At 39.3% G+C, this 7,774-nt stretch overlaps 2 pseudogenes; both read right to left on the bottom strand.

The window, feature by feature from the left end:
- Positions 1 to 1,314: 1,314 nt before the first annotated feature.
- The window catches only part of LOC149120049 (nucleolar protein 56 pseudogene), a 33,715-nt pseudogene continuing 27,255 nt past the window's right edge, over positions 1,315 to 7,774 (bottom strand).
- LOC138847342 (small nucleolar RNA SNORA51) lies at positions 2,120 to 2,237 on the bottom strand (annotated as a pseudogene).

Below are 7,774 nucleotides of genomic sequence, written 5' to 3'. Positions count from 1 at the left end.
GAAATATAAAATATTCCTAACACATCTATGTTTCCCAGATGTAGCAAGGTAGAAATAAGCAAAGAATATTTTCAAATTTCTTTTGGAAGCAGCATTACATTTTTGATGACACAAGTTGACCCTACCAGAATTTTAAATATGAATTAAGTATAAGCCTCACTTTCATAAACAGGTATATATCCTTAATATTCATATAATAAATTAAATCACATATAAAATATAAAAATATAATTAATAGCAAGTGAAATACAAGAAAAAATGCGAGAGGTGGTTAACATTTTTAAACAATCTATTGAAATTTTCCAGGTAAGTAAAAAATTCAAGAAGAAAATCATATGACCATTTAGATTGAATGTTGAAAAGTGTTTGAGGTGGGAGGGAGAGGGAAAGAGAGGGTTGGGGGTGGGAGGGAAGTTATGGTGTGGGGGAAGCCATTGTATTCCAGAAGCTGTTCTTTGGAAATTTATATTCATTAAATACAAGTTAAAAAAAAAGAAATTAAAAAAAAAACTGATAGCAGTATATTTTAAAAGAAGGGGCTTCCTTATTCTGATCAGGATTGTTTAAAAAGGATACTTCAAAAGCAACAGAATACATACAGGATCATTGACAGCTTTTTCCCTGCCTGGAAGTAAGTCTTGTCCAGGCCACCTCCCCAGGCGGGAGGCCTCTCCTCTCTGCTCCTGCACCTGCCGGGTCCCTCCACATAAAACATTCTATTTGAACACTGAATACGCTTCAGTGACATCTTTTCCTTCTTCAAGAAGCTTCATATTTTTAATATGGTGAATGTTGTTTTGATAGGTTGCACTATGTTTTTCTTTGAATGCCAAATTTAGAAATATTCTTGAGGCTAATGTTGCAAATTTTTTTTTTTCATGTGGCCATTATGTCTGTCTTGTTATATACTTCACAAATACTCTTCAATTTGGGATAGAAGGTGTTAAATTTATAGATTAATTTTAAGGATAATTGATCAATGTGCCACAGTGAGTTGTCCCATTCATGGTTGGATATATCTTTCCAATTACACTCTTATCATCTTTTCTCAATATTACAAATATGTATTTTATTTTGTATATTATATATACATATATCATATATATACATGCCATGTGCTGCTTTTTTCATGGACTGAAATCACTTTGTGATATTTTTCTGCAATACTGGAGATTTTTAACAAATATGCTTAAGAAGAGGGAATTTTAAATATCCTTTTTTACAGACAGTCTTTGTTGATTGAGCATCTCTCTCCCTGATCTTGTTAGCAATGCTGTTTTGAGCCAGGTCAACAAGTTAACCTGCACAAGTTTGCTAATACAGGATTGTTGATGTTTCCAAAAAAAAAAAAAAATGCACAGCCGCCGCCTCTGCCTGATCCATGGCTTCCTTCATGACATCCAGATTCTTCCATGGAATCTCTCCAGTCTCATAGAAGGACAGCTGCTTCTCAATTTGTTCGAGAAGCTTCTCCCCAAATACACTTGTGGGTACCTCAGAGAAGCAATCTATTTGTGAAGCAATACTGCATTTGTTGGCCAGGTATCAGGAGATGCAGCCTTTGTCCTTCAAGGTGGCTCAGCCAATGAAGGTGGAGTGGAAAATAAGACTGTATTTGGGTGTGTTACGCCGTGTCTTCAGGACTCGCTTCCCCAGTGAGAGCTGACAGACCGGGGGCCACCTGGCTCATCTTGGAGCGCAGGTAAGTGTGTAGGAGCTGGAGCTGGTGGTACTCAGACAACGACACCATGTGGCTGGAGAAGCTCTCGATGTTGATCAAGTCAATGGAAGAAATGTCCATGCCCATGGAGGACCGTGAGGCATCCAGAATGGCCTTGGCCTTGGCACCATCCATTGTTAGCTCCTCCAGCTTTTCCAGCTTGTCCTCATTCAACTCCTTTTGGTTTCTGATGAACTGGGTGAGGCAGCATTATGTGGCATTGTCACTGATGATCTTCACCACCTCCGGAAAGTGATAGCCATACCACTCCCTGCAGAGATGCAGTCCGCCCTGCCCTGGCTCAGCTGCTGCAAAGCCACAAAGCACCTACTTCAGCCCTCGTGGCCCCCACTCAGCCTGGAGGAAACAGGGACAAGCCAGATGCCAGTCCCCTCAACTCCTTGTGCCCCAATTAACAATACAGCCCAGGCAAGATGAGTCCTGAGGGAGAGCCTGTTCTGCCTCCTCTTTCTATACAGTCAGTGTAAGAACAGATTGTGGTTAGCACCAGGAGGCTAATTTTTAATGTTTCTCTAAGCATAATCTAGATATGGAAATCTGTGCTTTCATATATGGTAGAACAAGGCATAATCTTTTTTCAATCATGTTTTTGGTATTTTTTTTCATAGTCTCCAATATAGATGTAATTGCAGTGAACTACAACAGAAAGTTCTCTATCTGCTTTTCACAACATTATTATTCATTTCTTGTTGGAGTAATCACAACATACATTATTCCATAATGTGTACATTTCTTTTCATTGCCTTTGCATCTGTTGTTATACCCTGTATTGTTCACAAACATCATAGTAAGCCAATGGTGATAATATGAGCTGTGGCAATCTTGGTTTGCATTTTCATTGTGGTATCACAAACTTGCTCAAAGTTCTATAAATTCTGGAAAGTTTCATGTCTACAATTTTTCAGAGTGCTTGCCATGGTGTACTCGATTCCACATATCATTTTTATCTTTCTGGAATTTAGCCATTGATGTGTGAAATATTCCATTATGCATTTCATTTTTTTTTGTTGTTGTTTTTTCTTTTTTTTCTTTTTTAATTGTTATTTCTTTTTTTATTTTTTTTCCATTATGCATTTCTAAACACTGGCAACTTTCTTATAATACACTGTAAGTAGAATGATCTCTTCATGATGTAAGACACTATTTACAAATAATTTTAAACCTGTTCCATTGGTCTATCCATCTGTTTCTGTACCAGTAGCATGCTGTTTTGATTACAACTGCCCTGTAGTATGTCCTGAAATCTGGTATTGTGATGCCTCCGGCTTTGTTTTTGTTGTACAAGATTGCTTTAGCTATTCGAGGTCTCTTGTGCCTCCATATAAATTTCAGCCCCAATTTTTCCAGATCTGAGAAGAAGGTCTTCGGTATCTTGATTGGGATTGCATTGAATCTATAAATTGCTTTTGGGAGAATGGACATTTTGATGATATTGATTCTTCCAATCCATGAGCATGGAAGATTTTTCCATTTCTTGGTATCCTCTTCTATTTCTTTAAGGTTTTGTAATTTTCATTGTAGAGATCTTTAACGTCCTTGGTTAAGTTTATTCCAAGGTATTTGATTGTTTTTGTAGCTATTGTGAATGGGATTGATCTTAAAAGTTCTTCCTCAGCCATGGCATTGTCTGTGTATACAAAGGCTGTTGATTTTTGTGCATTGATTTTATACCCTGCTACTTTGCCAAACTCTTCTATGAGTTCCAATAGTCTCTTAGTAGAGTTCTTTGGGTCCCCTAAATAAAGAATCATGTCATCTGCAAAGAGGGATAGTTTGAGTTCTTCCTTCCCAATTTGTATCCCTTTAATTTCTTTTTCTTGCCTAATAGCTCTGGCTAGAACCTCAAGAACTATATTGAATAGCAGTGGTGATAGTGGACATCCCTGTCTGGTACCAGATCTCAGTGGAAATGCTTCCAACTTTTCCCCATTCAATAGGATGTTGGCTGTGGGTTTTTCATAGATTGCTTTGATTGTATTAAGAATGTTCCTTCCAAACCCAGTTTGCTCAGAGTTTTCTTCATTAAAAGGTGTTGTATTTTATCAAATGCTTTCTCGGCATCTATTGAGATAATCATATGGTTTTTCTTCTGCAGTCTGTTAATGTGGTGTATCACATTGATTATCTTGCGCACATTAAACCATCCCTGCATACCAGGGATAAATCCCACTTGGTCTGGGTGGATGATCTTTCTGATGTGTTGTTGCATTCTATTGGTGAGAATTTTATTGAGGATTTTTGCATCTATGTTCATCAGGGATATTGGTCTGTAATTCTCTTTCAGTGCCGCATCTTTTTCCGGCTTAGGAATTAAGGTGATGCTGGCTTCATAGAAAGAATTTGGGAGGATTCCCTCTTCTTCGATTGTTCTGAATAGTTTGAGAAGAATTGGAGTTAGTTCTTCTTTAAATGTCTGGTAGAATTCAGCAGTGAATCCATCTGGTCCTGGGCTTTTCTTTGTTGGGAGGGCCTTTATTACTGTTTCAATTTCTGTCTCAGTTATGGGTCTGTTTAGGTTTTCGATGTCTTCCTGGTTCAATTTAGGTAGTTTGCATGTGTCCAGGAATCTATCCATTTCTGATAGGTTTCCCTGTTTGCTGGCATACAAGTCCTTGTAGTAATTTCTGATGATTCTTTTTATTTCTGTGGTGTCTGTTGTTATGTTTCCTTTTTCATCTCTGATTTTATTGATTTGGGTCTTTTCTCTTCTTTTTTTAGTTAGTTGGGCCAATGGGGTGTCAATTTTGTTTATTTTTTCAAAAAACCAGCTCCTCGTTTGGCTGATTTTTTGTAATGTTTTTCTTGATTCAATCCTGTTGATTTCTTCTCTGATTTTAATTATTTCTCTTCTCCTACTAGATTTGGGTCTGGTTTGCTGTAGGTTTTCTAGATCCTTGAGGTGAATTGAGAGCTCATCTATTTCGTGCCTTTCCAATTTCTTGATGTAGGCACCTATTGATATAAACTTTCCTCTTAACACTGCTTTTGCTGCGTCCCATAAGTTTTGGTATGTTGTGCTGTTATCCTCATTTACTTCCAAAAAGTTTTTGATTTCTCTTTTGATTTCTTCTATGACCCATTGTTCATTCAGGAGCATGTTGTTCAATCTCCATGTTTTTGTGTATGCTCTAGGGATTCCTGAGTTGCTAATTTCCAACTTCATTCCTTTATGGTCTGAGAAGCTGCATGGTATGATTCTAATTCTTTTGAATTTGCTGAGACTTGCTTTATGGCCTAGTATGTGGTCAGTCCTAGAGAACTAGAGAAGGTTCCATGTACTGCTGAGAAGAATGTAAAATCTTTAGCTGTAGGATTGAAAGTTGTGTATATATCTGTGAGATCCATTTGGGCTAAAGTGTCGTTTAAATCTACTGTATCCTTGTTGATCTTCTGTCCTATTGATCTATTTCTGAGAGTGGAGTATTGAAGTCCCCCAGTACTACTGTATTGGGGTCTAAGTCTCCCTTTAAGTCCGTTAACAAATCTTTTAGATAAACTGGTGCCCTGTAGTTAGGTGCATATACATTGATAATTGTTATATCTTCCTGTTGAATGGATCCCTTAATCATTATGTAGTGTCCTCCTTTGTCTCTCTTAACAGTTTTTGTGGTAAAGTTTATGTTGTCTGATATTAAGATGGCTACGCCCACTCTTTTTTCATTTCTGTTGGCATGGTATATCTTTTTCCAGCCTTTCACTTTCAGTCTGTATGGATCTTTGTTGGAAAGATGTGTTTCTTGTAAGCAGCAAATAGATGGGTTTTGTTCCTTAACCCAATCAGCCAATCGGTGTCTTTTAACTGGACAGTTCAGGCCATTCACGTTCAATGTGACTAATGATAAGTGGTAACTTTGCCCTGCCATTTGCCAAAGATAAGTTCTAATATACGCTTTGAATTCCCTGTGATCTTTTGCTGTGAGGTTTCCTTCCTTGGTTTCCTTCCTTTACCTTCTTTCATATTGATGACCGTGTTTCTGTGTTTCTGTGTGTAACACATCTTTAAGCATCTTTTGCAGGGCTGGATGAGTGGCAACAAATTCTTTCAATTTCTGTTTGCTATGAAAAGTCTTTATTTCACCTTCATTCACAAATGAGAGCTTGGCAGGATATAATATGCTGGGCTGGCAGTTTTTCTCTCTTAGTACCTGGGCTATATCTCGCCATTCCCTCCTAGCTTGTAGAGTTTCTGATGAGAAGTCAGCTGTGAGTCTGATTGGAGATCCTCTGAGAGTAATCTGACGTTTCTCTCTTGCACATTTTAGGATCTTTTCTTTATGTTTCACTGTGGAGAGTTTAATTACAACGTGTCGTGGTGAGGATTTCTTTTGGTCGTGTTTGTTAGGGGTTCTGTGAGCTTCCTGTACTAGGATTTCTCTGTCCTTCTCCAAACCTGGGAAATTTTCTGCTAATATCTCACTAAAAAGGCCTTCTAATCCTTTCTCCCTCTCCATGCCTTCAGGAACTCCTAGAACCCGAATGTTGGGTTTTTTAATAGTATCCTGAAGATTCCCGACAATATGTTTTAGATTTCTAATTTCCTCTTCTTTTCTTTGGTCTGACTGTATCCTTTCCTGTTCTCTGTCTTCTAAGTCCGATATTCTCTCTTCTGCTTCACCCATTTTGTTTGTAAGGCTCTCTATTGTGTTTTTCATTTGATCTATTGAATTCTTCACTTCAGTCACTATCACAGTTTCCTGTTGTACTAGTTGTTTCATTTCATTTTGATTCCTCCTTAATATTTCATTTTCACGAGAGAGATGTTCTATCTTGTCCATTAAGGATTTCTGTAGTTCAAGAATTTGTTTTTGAGAACTTCTTAATGTTCTTATCAATTTGTTGAGATCTGCTTCTTGCATTTCTTCTATGTCATCATCTTCATAATCTTGAATTGGGGTGTCTTTTTCATTTGAGGGCGTCATGGTGACTTCCTGGTTTTTATTACCTCGGTTTTTGCATTTGTTATTTGGCATATTGGAGATATTTGGTTTCTTCACTGTGGTGCTTTTTCTTGTTATACTATGACTCTAGATTAAGTGGACTATCTGTTTTTGATGGAGCCTTAGGGCTTGATATGGGTGTGGCCTGAGAGCTCTGTTTTGTGTGCCAAAGGTGACACTCCCAGGTTAGGCGTGGTAAACCTCTCTCTCTCTCTTTCTTTTTTTTTGATTCAAAAGGGAAGTAATTCTGCACAGCTGAACGAAGTTGGAGGTAGTTATCAGGCAAATGATATACCCACAGGAGCCAGAGATCGAAAGTTCTTTCCCAAGGACCACACAGGGAGTCTGTTTGGCCCTCAGAGTGGGCTCAAAGTCTCCTTCAGTCTCCCACTGGGTTGCCAAAGTTATGGAATTGTAGCGTCTCTGGAGAGTGCTCACGTGAATTCCGTGAGTTCTCTCCCCCACCGTCTCTTTTTTCACAGTCTCAGTTCAGTAGCACCACAAATTTACTAGGTCCTAATCTCCTGTTAATTCGCCCCGCCCAGAGTCAGGTTTTTCTGCTAGGCTCAGGGCCGGTGCAGACCTGAGGTCGCTCTGCTTATGACGTATGTCCAAGATGGTGCCTGCTCTTTGTCTTGCTCGCCCTTGAGAGGTGAGCGGAGAGAGAGAAACCTGTGTCCGTACCAGTCACCTTTTTTTTTTCTCTCTCTCTCTTCCAGTTAGCCTGGTGAACTTCCCCTCCCCCCCCCGGGGTCGTTCCCTCTAGTCTCCTCTCTCCGCTTGCCTGCCGGTGTCTCGGGCTATTGAGGTTCGGCTCACCTCGTGTTCCAGCGCTGGTGTGTTGAGTCTGCCACTGGTGTCCCGAACTGTGGGCTCCCACGCTCTCCATGCAGGTCCGCTGTGAATCACGAGTTCCGGAAGAGTTTCTTCTGCTGTTTCCTCCCCTACTCTTCCTTGAACCTGCAGTATCTCCACTTTTATTAAACTATCTCTCCCCGGACTATCAGTGTGCTCCCTTCCTATTCCGCCATCTTGCCTCCCCCTCTTTTCTGGCAACATGAATATGAGAAATGTATAAATCTTTCTCAATAATAGG

Source organism: Oryctolagus cuniculus, chromosome 20 (genome assembly GCF_051225735.1).
Source record: "Oryctolagus cuniculus isolate XC-2025 breed Fujian yellow rabbit chromosome 20, ASM5122573v1, whole genome shotgun sequence".
In the NCBI taxonomy this organism is placed as follows: Eukaryota; Metazoa; Chordata; class Mammalia; order Lagomorpha; family Leporidae; genus Oryctolagus; species Oryctolagus cuniculus.
The sequence above is the reverse complement of the archived record's forward strand: the minus strand, read 5'-3'. Positions and strand labels throughout refer to the sequence as shown.